The 15,100-nt window shown below is 34.5% G+C and overlaps 1 long non-coding RNA gene across 2 annotated transcripts in view; it reads right to left on the bottom strand.

The window, feature by feature from the left end:
• Positions 1 to 14,635, bottom strand: part of LOC138172556 (uncharacterized) — a 50,303-nt gene extending 35,668 nt beyond the window's left edge. The window contains exon 1 of one of the 2 annotated variants that reach the window (XR_011171152.1): positions 14,429 to 14,635. This is a non-coding gene — a long non-coding RNA (uncharacterized lncRNA). The remainder of the gene's footprint in view (positions 1 to 14,428) is intronic. The other variant, XR_011171151.1, reaches the window with a different exon arrangement.
• Between the last annotated feature and the right edge of the window lie 465 nt (positions 14,636 to 15,100).

Genomic DNA, 15,100 nt, shown 5'->3' with positions numbered 1-15,100 from the left:
CTCTCTCTCTCTCTCTCTCTCTCTCTCTCTCTCTCTCTCTCTCTCTCAATAACTGAGCAAATATCTCCTTTTACCTTCACAATGACCCTGGGAGATAGGTACTACTAGTGAAGTCATAATACTTTCATGCATTGCCCTTGATGAAAACATCTTTTTTATTTTAAGAAGACCCTCTAAATCCCTTAAACCAAAAAAAAGGAAATCATGGGAATTTTTAAAAATATTATTTACTAGTGACTTTGAATTTTTACCTTGAAGTTATTCCCACCTCTGAAGTGAAACTTCCTTTATTTAAAAAAAGGTGGGGGGGTGGGGAAGAATGGGAAGAAAAAGATTTTTTTAAGCCATTATTCTGTCCCTCTCTGACAATATATTCATCAATGTTCCTTAGTAGATTTAAGTTTCTCTTAAAGGTGAGAGGTGTGTTTCATTATCTGTCCTCTAGGACCAAGATATATTGTTCATTAGAATTGCTTAGAATTTGGTTTCTTTTTATAGTCTTTTTTTACCTAAGTTATAATAACTGTGTACATCATTTTCTTGTTTTATTTATTTTCCTCTACATCAATTCATATAAATATTCTTGTGTTTCTCTGAAACTGATTATGAATTGACTTGATTTCTTATTTTAAAAAGGTAGTTCTTTTCTTTTGCTTAATAGTATTTTCCCCCATTTACATGTAAAGATAGTTTTCAACATTCACTTTTTAAAAATTTCGAGTTCCAAATTTTTCTCCCTCCGTCCCCTTAGCCCTCCCCAAAATAGCAAGTGATCTAATATAATTCATACATGTATACTCATGTTAAACATAGTTCCAGATTAGTCATGTTATGCAAGAAGAATCAGAACAAAAAGGAAAAGCTACAAGAAAGAAAAAAAAACAGAAAAAAAACCAAAGTGAAAATAGTATGCTTTGATCTGCATTCAGACTCCATAGTTCTTTTCTCTGGATGTGGTTAGCATTTTCCATCATGAGCCTTTTGAAATTGTCTTAGATCATTTATTGTTGAGAAGAGCTAAGTCAATCACAGTAGATCATTGCAAAATGTTGCTCTTACAGTATACAATGTCTTGGTTCTGCTCACTTCACTCAGCAATCAGTTCATGTAAGTCCAGGTTTTTCTGAAATCTACCTGCTCAACATTTGTTTTTATAGAACACTATTCATTATATTCATATACTGCAACTTTTTCAGCCATTCCCCAGCTGATGAACATACCCTCAATTTTCAATTTGTTGCCACCACAAAAAGAGATATTATACATATTTTTGTACATGTGGGTTTTTTCCCCTTTCAAATGATCTCTTTGTGATATAGACCTAGTAGTGGTATAGCTGGATCAAAAGGTATATTTATTTTTATAGCCTTTTGGGCATAGTTCCAAATTGTTCTCCTGAATGGTTAGATTAGTTCACAACTCCACAAACAAAGCATTAGAGTTTCAATATTCCCACATCTTCTCCAACATTTATCATTTTCCTTTTCTATTAGTCAAATTGATAAGTATGAGGTGATACCTCACAGTTGGTTTATTTTGTTTTGTTTTGGGTTTTTTGCTTTTTTGTTTTTTTGGAGGGGGAAAGGCAGGACAGTTGGGGTTAAGTGACTTGCCCAAGGTCACACAGCTAGTAAGTGTTAAGTGTCTGAGGCCAGATTTGAACTCATGTCTTCCTGATTCCAGGGCCAGTGCTCTATTCCCTGCACCACCTAGCTGCCCCTCACAGCTGTTTTAATTTGCATTTCTCTAATCAATATTGATTTAGAGAACTTTCTCATGTAACTATAGATAGCTTTTATTTCTTCATCTGAAAACTTAGAATGATGTGTGTTCTTTTAAATCTGACTCAGTTATTTACATATTTTAGAAATGATCCCTTTATCAGAACTGCTGATGGTAAAAATGTTTCCCATCTCTCTGCTATTCTGTTAATCTTGGTGGCATTGGTTTTGTTTGTGCAGAAACATTTTAATTTAATTTAATCAGAATTATCCATTTTGCCTTCCATAATATTCTCTCTTATTTGATCCTAAATTCTTCCCTTCTCCATAGATCTGAAAGGCAAAATATTCCTTGCTCTCCTAATTTGTTTATGGTATCACTCTTTTTTTGTCTAAATCTTGTACCCATTTTTACCTTATTTTTGGAATATAGTGTGAGATGTTAGTCTATGCTAGATTCTGCCATACTATTTTCCAGTTTTCCAAGCAGTTTTTGTCAAATAATGAGTTCTTATAACAGAAGCTTGAGTCTGGGTTTATCAAACAGTAGATTACTAAATTCATTTACTTCTGTGTCTTGTGTACCTCACCTATTCCACTGATTCACCACTCTATTTCTTAGCCAGTACCAAATAGTTTTGATGATTGAAAGGGCAGTTCTTTTCCAGAGAAATTAGGGCAAAGCTAAGTATTGCCATTTGGTTCACATTTTTCCTGGCTTGTTACACAACAATATTCCATCCTCTTCACATATCACTGTGTGTTTGGATATTCCCAGTTTTATAGGAATTTCACAAATAACTGAGGAAGTATTTGGGGGAAAGAGGGATCTCCCAGTACTTCTGAAATTCCAACATCTAGCTAGCTAGTGGTTCTAACTAGAAGTAAGACCCAAATATGTTGGAGAGTAATGTTCTGCAGATGAAGTATATCAGTAGCAGCACAATATAGTAGGACCAATTTTAACCTGATGAATGGCCAAGATTTCTTTGGCATTTTAATATTTACAGCCACTTTCCTCAAAATGATCCTATGAATCAAGTAAGGCATGTATTATGGAGGCCATTTTCCAGAAAATGAAATTGCAGCACAGAAAGGTGATGAGATTTGCCTATAGTACCAGACCTAGAACCAAGATCCTTCTATTCTAAATACTGCATTTTTTCCTTTAGAGATACATCAATGTTAGGACCTTGTAGGTCATGCTATCTTTATTTTTACTCATTAAATGGGATTATACATTATACTGCTGTAATAAAGAGCAGCATCTTCCCAATGAGGAGGAGTTATCAATCACTATGACTACAGGATGCACTTGAGTATACATAATGTAGGGCAATTACTGCAAATCAGATCTGGATAATTGTGCTTGCAGCCAGGTCAAACCAGGCTCTCTACACCACTGTTAATGCAAATCTTTTGTTTCAAGTAGGAAAATCAATCTGTGTGATTGCCTTGATAATTGATGTATTGAAAGGAGAGAAAATGACTATTTATGGGGCACCAGAGAACTGGAGACTGTATTGGGTTCTTTAACTTTAACTTTGTCATTCTGGATATGGCATTTGCCTACAAAAAACTGGTCAAACAAGTAAGCAAACCTTGACAGTCCTGTCAATGGGCAAGTGTGAACATGTCTTTTCTGAATACCAGTGTAGCTTAAAGCTCCTGACAGAGACAGATAGACTTGTTCCTTTATTGATTATGAATTGACTTCATTTCTTAATGAAAGAGGAAGTTCTCTTCCTCCTATACTTCTTCAGATAAATTAGGTGAAAACTGAGCATTACAGTTTGACTCCCGTTAGAAAACCTCATTGGAATATACTGCTGTAATTAAATTACTCTGACTTACTATATGATTTTGATTAATGGGAACCTTTCTTTAAAAGTTCATTAGGAAGTACAAAATGCTTAGAATAAGAAGGATACAATAGAATACAGCTTCATTTTGTGTAGGATCTCTCATTTCCATAAATTCCTTACAAATGCAAGAATCAAGTAGTCATTTCTCTTGCCCTCCCTTATTAGAGAAATGAGAAGACACTGAATGTGCATGAGAGTAAGAGCAATCTATTTTTGTGAAATCAATCAGTCTGTTCTGCCCTACACGCCCACTGAAAGGGTTTTTATAAGTGAACTTGTATAATATGGTACTTTGAAGGGGGAAACATGCACTGGTGGAATCTCTTTCTCTTTCGTGAATGTAACTGTTGATGTATATATGACAGTATATATCTGTCATTCTGTAGGATAATTCAAAAAAGGACTTTAAAAAGAAAAAAAAAAGTAACTTTAGATGATACTCCTTAAAAAAATGAGCCCATGCGGCATGTCTCTAATGAGGCACACAGCAGCCACCTTCTCTTTTAACAGATCAAAATTGAATAAAGCTAATGATTTTTTTTTCCCTATCAAAAGTCAGTATAATTGGGGATGAACCCAAAAACCTGGGGGTTTTTAGTCTATGTTGCAATATGCCCTATAAAATTTTGCTTCATGTTCCTGTTTCCTTATTTCCTACATGCTTTTCCACCTCAATATTTTCTGGGACTGTCACTTGGACTTAGCTTGTCCCCAATATTACCAAAGTCCAGTGACCTTTACTTAGTTATATCTTAAGCATTGCTGCTTTTGACATTATTCACCATGTCTTGTACTAGTAGAGTCTCTTTTGCTTTTTTTTCTATGATTCTTCTTTGTCTTGTTCTGTTCCTACTTGTTCTTTCCTTGTCTGTTTTACTGAACCATGACCAATTTCTTCTCCTCCCCTTCAACTTTTGATATTTCTCTTGAGAGCACAACCATAGGTTCATGCCTCAAAGTCATCTCTGATATAATCAAAATCTTGACAATTCTACCTCTCCTGCATCTCTCACATTTAGCTCCTTCTATATAATCACATAGATACCAGCCTAGTTTAAGACATACATAGTTTATTGCAACAGTCTTCTAATTGGTCTCCATCCTTCACATCTCTTTCTATTTCAATCTATCCTCTATTGACAAAAAAATAATCTTACTAGAGCACAGGAGTAATTGTTATTCCATAGATGTATGGAAAGATGAATAGATGGATAGATAGATCGATGATAGATAGATAGATAGGTAGATAGATGATAGATAGATAGATAGATGACAATATTCCCTATTGTTTCAAAAGTAGAATAAAAGCTCAACAGGGCATTTTACCCTTGATAATCTGGTTCCAAACCATTTTTCAAGGATTATTTCACCTTATTCCTTTCCATGATGTCTAATTCTTGTTCCTTTAGCTCAGCAGTCCATCTTCCATCTTTATTACTTTCAAGATACTTATGGTTATATCTGGAATGCAAGCACACTTTGCACATTTTTATCTTAAAATTCTCTGCTTCCTTCAAAGCTCATCTCAGGTACCACCTCCTATAGGTATCCTTTTCCGAGCCCTCCTCCTTTCATTTGTTAGTGTGTTCTCATTTATAAAATTGCTATGTATTTGCTTATTCTTGTATATATCCCCCCCCAATAGAATGTAAGCTCCTTAAGGATATTAACTGGTTCTTTCTTTCATTTTTTTGTTTATATTTTTATATGCCTAGTGTTTTCTATACTACTTTGTGATAGGCTATGCTTAATAAGCATTTTATTTAAACTGAATGTGCTAATGTCCTATTGGGGTTCACCTCTATTTTACCTTTATATGCCAAGCTTTTCACTTCCTACATCTATCTGGATTGCAAAAGGATTTAGTTGAATTCTAACTTTAGTTCAATCAGTCCACTAAATAATAAATATGTATTAAGTACATATTGTGTGACAGATACTGTGATAGCTCTGAAAGATACAAAGAGAAAAATGAATCAGATAGCTTACATCCTAATGGTAGAAGTCACATATACACAAAGGAAATATGAGGTAATTGTAATGGGGGGGCGCAGTGTAGCTACTTTGAATGGCAGGTGAGGAGAGTTTCTGAGAAGTGGTACTTGGATATAATTTTGATAGAAGATAGGGTTTCCAAGAGGCAGAAATGAGGAAGGAGGGCATTGCAGGCATGAGAGAAAGCTCAAGTAAAAGTGAGGAGAGGAGAAATGGAATATCATGTAACCTGAGGAATAGTAAGTAATCCACTTTGGTAGGATTGTAGAGTGTGGTATGTAATAAACCTGGAAAGGAAAGCTAGAGCCAGATAGTAAATGGTTTTAAATACCAAACTGCAGGATTTGTCTTTCATCCTAGAGGCAATAGAGATTAACTTTTTTTTTGGAAACCAACCATAGGATGGATTTATTATTATTATTAATTGAACTTCTACAGTTTACACTTCACTTTGATTAAAAATCTACCCGCCTGTAACTGCCAGGGTAACGATTTGTTTCTTCTTTTTTAACATTAAAAAAATGAGTTCCAGATTCTCTCCATCCCTTTTCCCCCACCTGCTGAAAAGGAAAGCAGTATGCCATCAATTATATATGTGAAATGATGCAAAACATATTTCCATATTAGCCATAAGAGTTCAATTTTTAAGGAGGTGATTGACTTTTGAGCAGGTGATTGACATGGTCATACTTGGCAACTGTGCGGGCGATGGATTAAAGAGGAGTGATATAAAGAATATACCTAAATATAACTTTGTGTGTATATATATATACATATGTATATCTAGCTATATTTACACATCTATATCTGTATCTACCTATTTCCATATCTATATTGCTCTTTGAAAAATGTAGCCGAATGCTGATATGGTGATATGCTTATATTCTTCAATGAAAAGCTTGAAACAAAAGCTAAGCCAACTTTTGAGGGTTTGACGTGGCAATGTAACTGAAGTGTTATAACTATTCTTCATGCTGGATGATGTAATTAACAAAATAATATCTTGAAAGAATTAATAGATCGCTCTGGCTTCCTGCACTTAGAAAATCAATCTCCAAGAAACAAATCATGTATCTTAAACTTGGATCTCAACAGAGAATCTAGTTCAGCCCTTGCTTTCAGATAGAATAATATCTGTCTGTCTGTCTATCTATCTATCCATCTATCTACCTATCTATCTGTTTGTCTATGAATATAATTTAAAATTCATAGAAAAAAAACTCATGGAGATCAAAGTTCTCACTGATTAGTATTTGGCACATACTTATTTTCTTCCATTTTTTTAATACTCATTATCAGCCCCACGTTAAATAATGATCAGAGGTTCACTAGTAAAGTGGCTGCCATGTATGCAGAGGAGGAAAACCTGAAATCAAGTTGTGCCCTAGACATACATATTACCTCTGCGATCCTGAATAAGGAAAGGCAGTTTGGTAATAGAAAAAGAGCTCTGGAAGTCACTTAACCTCCCTAGGTCTCTGTTTCTTCACATGTAAAATGAAGGATTTGGAATGTACCTTCTAGCTTTAGATTCTAAATTTCTTAATCTCCCAGTTTTTGAGGCAATTTGACAAGACTATGGATTACAAAGGAACTACTAATTTGAATCTGTGGCAGAAGTTCCCACATTAGAAATCCCAACACCAATGAAATCACTGATTTGCCTCATACGTCCCATATTAAAGTGGATCTTGCATCTCCATTTAGATACCTGAACATTTTATGTTATTCTTGTCCATTTCATCTCATAACTTTACTGTGGAGATTCTACCCAATGTACTTGAGACATTCCTTGCTTACTCCTAATATTCTAGAAAAAGCAACATGTCACTTAGATTATCCATGACCTTTACCTTTCCATATACTCAACCTGTCTTCTATTTAAAGCTTAACATTACTCTAGGATAACTTATATTTCTATTTTTTTCTTGAAGTTCCTCATTGGTTATATTTTGAAGCCTACTTATATTTGTTATGCCCCTGTATATTTTCTTCTTTGCAATGCTCATTTTCAGATCTTTAGAGACTGTTGTTGTTGATGTCTCAAAGTCAATAGTATGCTAGTAAATGTTTAACAACTGGATTTCTAAAAAATATACATGACACATTTTTAAACTTATTCTATATTATTCTTGGTATTATTATCATTATCATTACTATTAATCCGTACCTTTTCTCTATCACTCTCTTAAGTCCTGAAAATCAACAAAACTATATATCAAGCCCTGATTTATGGTATTTGCCAACTTATGAAGTATAAATATTCCCACTGAATATTAAATAATCAGATCTCCTGAGCTGTTATGAACTGGCTTCTGCGAACCCCTTGTACGTTCAAATCACAGCACAAGGGGGGATACTGTTGTCTAATAAATGATGGTACTTTTTTTCTTAGAGAAATTTATTGCTATCATTGTTGTTGATATTCCTGCTGTTCTTTGTTTGCTTGTTTGTTTCAACCCATGAAAATGATCAAACAAAAATATTTACATAGAATCCTATAAGGCATTCAAAGCACATTGTTCGTAGAAGTTTATTAATTGCTGTTATTCACAAAGTATTTTCAGGTTCATAAAATGTTTAACACACATTTAATCCTCATAAGAATTCTGTAGAGTAGAAGCTGCAGATATTACCGTCTCTCTTTTTTTTTTTAATAGATGAGGCTCAAGGATTTCATTACAGAACTAGTGTTAGAACCAGATCTGAACCCAGGTCTTCTGACTCCAAATACTTAATAGTAATCTACAAAAGTCTAGAAAAACCTCCTCCATCTGAGGCTACTCTATTGTGTCTCATCTCATTCAGACTGGTTCTAAAGGTTCTAATAAGTGTGAAGCTCTCCAGGAAGATGGAATTTTGAAACTTGCCCACATGGGCAACCTAAAGTTGTCATTCTTCTGAGGGGTATCTTTGTAACCTTGTACCTTGCTTAGTAACCTGGACTTCACGAAGTTTTTCCAGTCAGTATTGGAGATATATCTCCTCCATGGATGTACTTGAATAGAAAATGAGTGTCTGTACAAGATGATATTGAAAATGGAATTTGGATTTCTAGACTACAGCTCAAAATACAGGAATGAACTCTTGTTTTGGGATAGAAAGCATTTAAGAAGAGATGGTAAAAATGCATTTGCCTGGAATGTTGCCTTGTAAATATAATCAAAAGGGTCCCAAACTGAAAAGGGTTAGGTATGGAAAAAATGATCTATGAATATCTACTGAACTAAACTAAGAAAATATTTAAAGTAACAGCTTTTGGAACTGTTGCATGTAGGAGGAATAGCAGGAACGGCATTCAGTGAGTGACTCATAGGAAACAAAATCAAAGAAAGAAACCAGCAATGAAAATCATGCTGTGTGCAAAATATGGGCAAGCAGCAAGATGAACTATTCATCCTAGTGCAAGGAGAGACATTTGATCTTATAGATAGCAGTGAGACTTGATAGGTTAGGAACCATGATTAGACTATAGCTCTTAAAGGTCATGCCTATTAAAAGAAATAGAATGGGGAGGCATGTGGTGCAATATTTTATAAAGAGGAAATCTAGAAAACAGGAGAGAAACATGAAAGAGAACATTTATTTGAAGATTAATGTTAGAGAATAAAATGAGCAAAATAAAGGATAACTGAAATAATTTTAGAATCAGTCATTGTTCATGGATTGGCCAGAACAAGGTATTAAAAAATAACAACAGTCCACAAATTCATTTATATGTTTACGGTAATACTGATCAAAATATGGACATATAATCCTATGAGACATTCAAAGCACATTATTCATAGAAGTGGAGATTCTCATAAAATTCATTAAAATTGAAATGAAACTTATGACAAAAAAATTGAGTAAGAATATCAAGACACACATTGAAGATAAAAGCTAGAGGTATTGTTCTACCCCCTTATATCAAAGCATATTATGAAATGGTTATCATCAATTAGTGCCTGAAGAAATGGGAACTCAATCAGTGAAGTGCAGCAGATGCACCAAAGAGTCAATATATGGGGAAAAACAGTGTTTGATAAATCTCTGCAACATAATGCTTCATTATTTAACCAATATATCTGGAAAGATTTGTTGGAAATCTGTCAGTAAAAGGACTTGGATGTATTTTTAAATTACATCACATACCTCAGGGAATTCTAGATGAATGACAAGCTTTAATATTAAAATGAGAAACTCCAAAGAAAATGAGAGAGAATAGAAAAAGTATTTGTCTCAATTATGGAGGAGGAGAGTGACTTATTTTTGTATTCAACAAAGAAATTCTAAGGGACAAAGCAGATGCACTTGACTAGACAACTTTTTAAAATACTCTATAACAAAATATAGTACAACTACAACAAAAAGAATAAAACTAATTGGAAAATTTTGAAAGAAATATGAATACTGAAAATTGGTGTCTAAAATATATAAGAAACTATTAAAAATTATAATGGTGATTGCTAATTCACAATCAATAAATGTTCAAAGGTTATGAACAGTTTCCAAAATCAGAAACAAATTATTGATAATTATTTGGATTAAAAAACATTTAGTTTCATCAATAATCTATCAAAGGTCATAAAACTATGACTTGAGGGTATATCTAGATGTCTACCAGCTGTTTGAGTACAGCCCATGTGAGCTGCACAAAAAATAGACTGTAGGTCATACGGCCCATATGTTTTAGTTTGCCAACTAATACCTGAAATTAGAACATCATTAATAGCTCTCTCTCTCTCTCTTTCTCTCTCTCTCTCTCTCTCTCTCTCTCTCTCTCTCTCTCTCTCTCTCTCTCTCTCTCTCTCTCTCTCTCTCTCTCTCTCTCTCTCTCTCTCTCTCTCTCTCTCTCTCTCTATCTGTCTCACACACACACACACACACACATACACACACATCCCATAATCATTTTTCTCCCTTGCTACTCTTTCTGCTGCTTACCCTCATTCTCCAGAAAGAAGTGACCAATCCCCAGACTATACCACAGACACATTCCATGAAATCATGGTGCTCACTTGACCATTTTCTTCATTTCCCCAATACCTCTTTTTTATTTCCTTCTCTGAGGACTATAGTCACATTACAACTTAACTCTCAAAGTGTCAGACCTTTATTTCTTTGTTATTTTTTACATCTATTAAAATATTTTCATAAATATATTAAATACATACATATATGTATACATATATACATGAACACACATATAAATATATATGACACAACCTAAATATTGAATAATACAGTGGTTAAATGAATTGTAATACTTTGATGCAGTTAAGATATATAAATATGCATAATACAATGGAATCTGGAAAAATCTTCATGAAATAAAGCAAAGTAAAAAATAAATAAATACAAAATAATGGAAAGATCAGATAAGAGAGAAAGTGAGGGAAAATAAATAGAATGAGAAAGAATTCTACTAATCCAAGGGAGTTACTGAAAATAGATCTCAAGCCTGCATGAAATAATGTTATAAATAGACATGGGGGAGTTACACTGATTAGCTTGGAGTCAGAATTACCAGGGCATTATCCCTGCATCTATGCTTAACTTGTGTGATGTAGGGAAGTCACTTTACCTTCTGAGTGTCAGTTTCCTCATGTGAAATAAAACCTTTAGAAGTTATCTTAGATTGCTGTTGTGAGGCTCAAATGAGAAGTATCTGAATGCTTGGTGAAGCTTAAAGTCCCATATAAATGTCAGCTATTATTATTTTCATCATCTGCTGGAGCTCTTTCCTCTCACTCTCTCTTTCTGCCCAAAGCAGAGTAGGTAATAATTTATTTCCTTGCCTCAATGATATTTTCATCCTTCAGGAGCTAAAGGAATTGGCAAAGGCAGCTATTATCCCAGTCCTGATCCTGATCAACGATAGAGAACAGGTTTCTGAAGGAGAAATAACAGGATTTTTTGAAAGAAGTGATCATGTTCATGTTGAAAGTTACAATTAAAAAAAAAGATGAAAATCAGACATGACCTGACATGTTCTTCATTTTTCCCCATGCCAGGTTTTGGGAGAGCAAATGTCAAAGTATTCAAAGGAAGGAAAAGTAGGACCCTATAATCCTAATAATCTATATGAGTTCAGTACAGTAGGATGGGATAATTCTCTCAAGAAAGAAATTCTGATAATTCATAAAGAAACCATTCTGATGAATAGGAAAAAAGAAGCTGCCTACAAAAATCAATATGGAAAAAGCAGCTCAGATCTTAAAGGGAATACTACAGAAGATAGAAGCAAGGGGAGTTAACACAGGATGAATGCCAAAGTGGGACATCATCTTTTAGGATGATGTCAAAAATGCTAAAGCAAAGAGTGAGCTGGATATAGTGAAAAAGAATGCTAAGGGCAATAAAAGAGGGTTTTTTGTGCCTTTTTGAATGTATGTTGGGCAAGAAGTTTACCACCAATAATATACAGATCATGTTTAGGAGGAATGAGATATAGTCATGAAAGAAAGCACAGAAGAAAAATAGTTAACCTTGCAGTTGAACACATGATACGTAACATAATTAAATGATCACCTAGGTATCCTTGATAAGTTCAAATTACCAGGTCCAGATGATGTGTATAGTAATAGAATACAAACTCCTTGAGGTCAGACACTTTTTTTTTTCTTTTCAGCCCCAGATCTTACACAGTAGCTTACACATAGTAAATGCTCAACACATTTTAATCAAATTAATTAAATCTCATAATATTGAAGTGGGGATGATTCCTCAGTCCTATCAATGGTCTTTGAAATAAATGCTGGTGAAAAGCCATAAGATTAAAAAAAACATGTTCTCTCTAAAGGGGGTGAGTGGGGAAGAAGAGTGAAATTAAAAAAATAAAGTCAATCAGAGTGAATTCAATGTTTAGCAAAATTCTAAGACTTTATATTAAAGGGATGGTTTATGAACATCTAGAAAAGGAGTCAGTGATCACAAAGAGCCAGATATTATTGATTCAAATTGTGGGAAAGTTAAAAAAAATCTAGCTTTATGATAGGCCTTCATTGTAGAGAAACTGATAAAGATAAAAACAAGATGCATAGTTTTCCTGCTATTAGAAACATAAGTAACCATCTAACAACCCATTTCTGTGGCAAGAAGAAATATTTAGAAAATATAATAAATGAAATTAGCTTACTACACGGAGTATCTTTTTCCTCCCCAGTTGGTAGCTGACCATCAAGCAATATGCTATACTTAGTAAGTCAGAATACAGGCTTTCATATCATGGAGAGGTAAGAGGGAAGAAAGACATTTACTCTCCCTGGCACTAGAGGGTAGCAATAGAATGAGTATGAATGGAGACAGCATTAGGCACAACATAAGGAAAAACTCTTAAACAATTAGAGTTGTCCAACAATAGAATGACTGTCTCAAGAGGTAGTAAGTTTATTATGACAGTATGATGAGATTGACTGAAGGGATTCCTTCTTCAGGTAGGAGTGGGACTAGAGGATCTCTAATATTTCACATTTATGATTCTGTAATTTCTTGTGTGTATATGAAGCCACTGAAAACATTTTTAGGCATTACATAATCAGTAGGTTGCATGTCTTAGTGGAAGGGGCTAACATTAATATCAGGAAGAACTGTTGTTTCCGTTCTGATACACGCTAGTGGTGTGTGTGTGTGTGTGTGTATGTATTTGTGTGTGTGTGTGTGTGTGTGTGTGTGTGAAATACCTGCCTCATCTAATACAGGAACTAGGCTTGACCGCAGACTGTCATGATGGCACTCTGGAGGTGAACACATTTTCTAAGTGATACATATCTAGGCTACACTAATGACAGAATGAAATAATGTAATAAACAAACCTGTATTAGAGAGCCAAGCTAAAAATGACAATATGTGGTTCATCTCATAGGTAAGGTGTTTGGAAGGTATCTTACAAGTGGTCATTTTAGTCTTCCAGAGGTATATTCCTTTTCATATCCGGAAACCATGGAGAATTATCAGCTACTTTCTGTTACACCAAGGAGAACTCATAACCATCACTCCCTAGAATCACTCAGTTTTTCTGGGATCTAAATTTTTTATGTTGTTTACGTCTGTTTGCTGTCTAGGCTTCCATGGTGAACATTCAGTCAGATTCAATTGCACAAAATTACTGTGCTTCCCTCCCTATTTTATACATGGAGGTAGGAGGTTGATTTTTATTTGAGGAAGAAACAACCATTGATTTAAAACATTAAAATCCAATTGAAAAGAAAATCTATAATTTGTTTTCTCTTAAGGAAAATAATATAGCTAGAGTGACTTATAGATTTTCCTTTTCACATAAAAAGAAACTGATGGGTTGCATTAAAAACCCTCGAGAAATTTGATCCTTAATGGAGTTTTTTCTTTCACTGCTAGATAAAGGATTGATTTAAGAAACACTTATTCACACTAGTCAAAGGTAAGTGTGGAAATTGTTTGCATTTTGGCGGGCCTACTAAGATCATGAATGTAATAGAGTGGAAGAAGGTCTATCAAAGCTAGCAGTATCTGTACAATGAGATCACCTTATGCAAATAAAACAGTCCCTAATATAATTTCCAAAATCTTCCCCAAGGCCATTTAGGTCATCAGGCAATAAAGCACCCCATATAATGACATATGCCTTTTAGTAAATGGGTTTTCATGTTAAAGAAGTATCTTAGTGCCAGAACCCAGAAGCACTGAGAGCAGCATCTAATCCATGGATATCTCCTGCTCACATCTTAATAATGACCACTTTAAGCTTAAAACATATAATTAAGCTTCCAGAACTGAACATCACACTGAGGAATATTGCTAAGTAAGTGTTCTGCAACCTACTTAATTAGCATAAACAAAATAGACACACACAAGAACACACAGAAAACAAGTGCCACTTAGGCTCACCATTCAGTGGCTCCACTGGGCTCTTTTTCATTTATGACACTTCAAGAACAATTTTAGAAAGACACTCATAAATAAAGAGCATTACTCCAGTACCCTATTAGGCAGGCAGAGGTATCAGAATAGAAAATTCATGGGATGGGTAGGGGTGAAGGCAGTCAGGATTTAGCCATAAGAACCAGGGACTTATTACTTCCAAAGACAGTACATGTATTTAGTTCAAGACTGCACACGTGGGCATGTAGCTGAGCCTAATACTGTAATTCCCAGGCAGCTGCTAAAACTCCTCCCAGCTTTTAGTTTCAAAACTGAGAGTATGGTTTATTCTTGCTATTCCTCTGATGCATCCACATTAATGGCTCCCTTTTGCCTACTGAATACAGTTCAAACTCATTAGCCTGTAATTCAAAGTCCTCAACAGGATCATACCACATTACGTTTTGTGGCCTGGCAGCCAATCTGTAATCAACATTCATTGTTCTCTGTATTTGTCTCATACTTTCCTGTGTCTCTGAGGAAAATAACTGATTCTCTGTTTAAATAAAACCCCCTTGTACTTCCATTGCATATAACTTTAAATGACTGCCTATTATAATCTCAATCCAAATATCCCCATATCCTCCTCTCCTGAGACTTCAAATAAAACTTCATGTGTTCCTTTCTTAACCACTTATG

Source organism: Petaurus breviceps, unplaced genomic scaffold (genome assembly GCF_028583685.1).
Source record: "Petaurus breviceps papuanus isolate PSGF00001 unplaced genomic scaffold, PetGlider_PUasm1.0 551, whole genome shotgun sequence".
NCBI lineage: Eukaryota > Metazoa > Chordata > Mammalia > Diprotodontia > Petauridae > Petaurus > Petaurus breviceps.
Note: the sequence above shows the minus strand (reverse complement) of the source record. Positions and strands in the feature narration are given on the sequence as shown.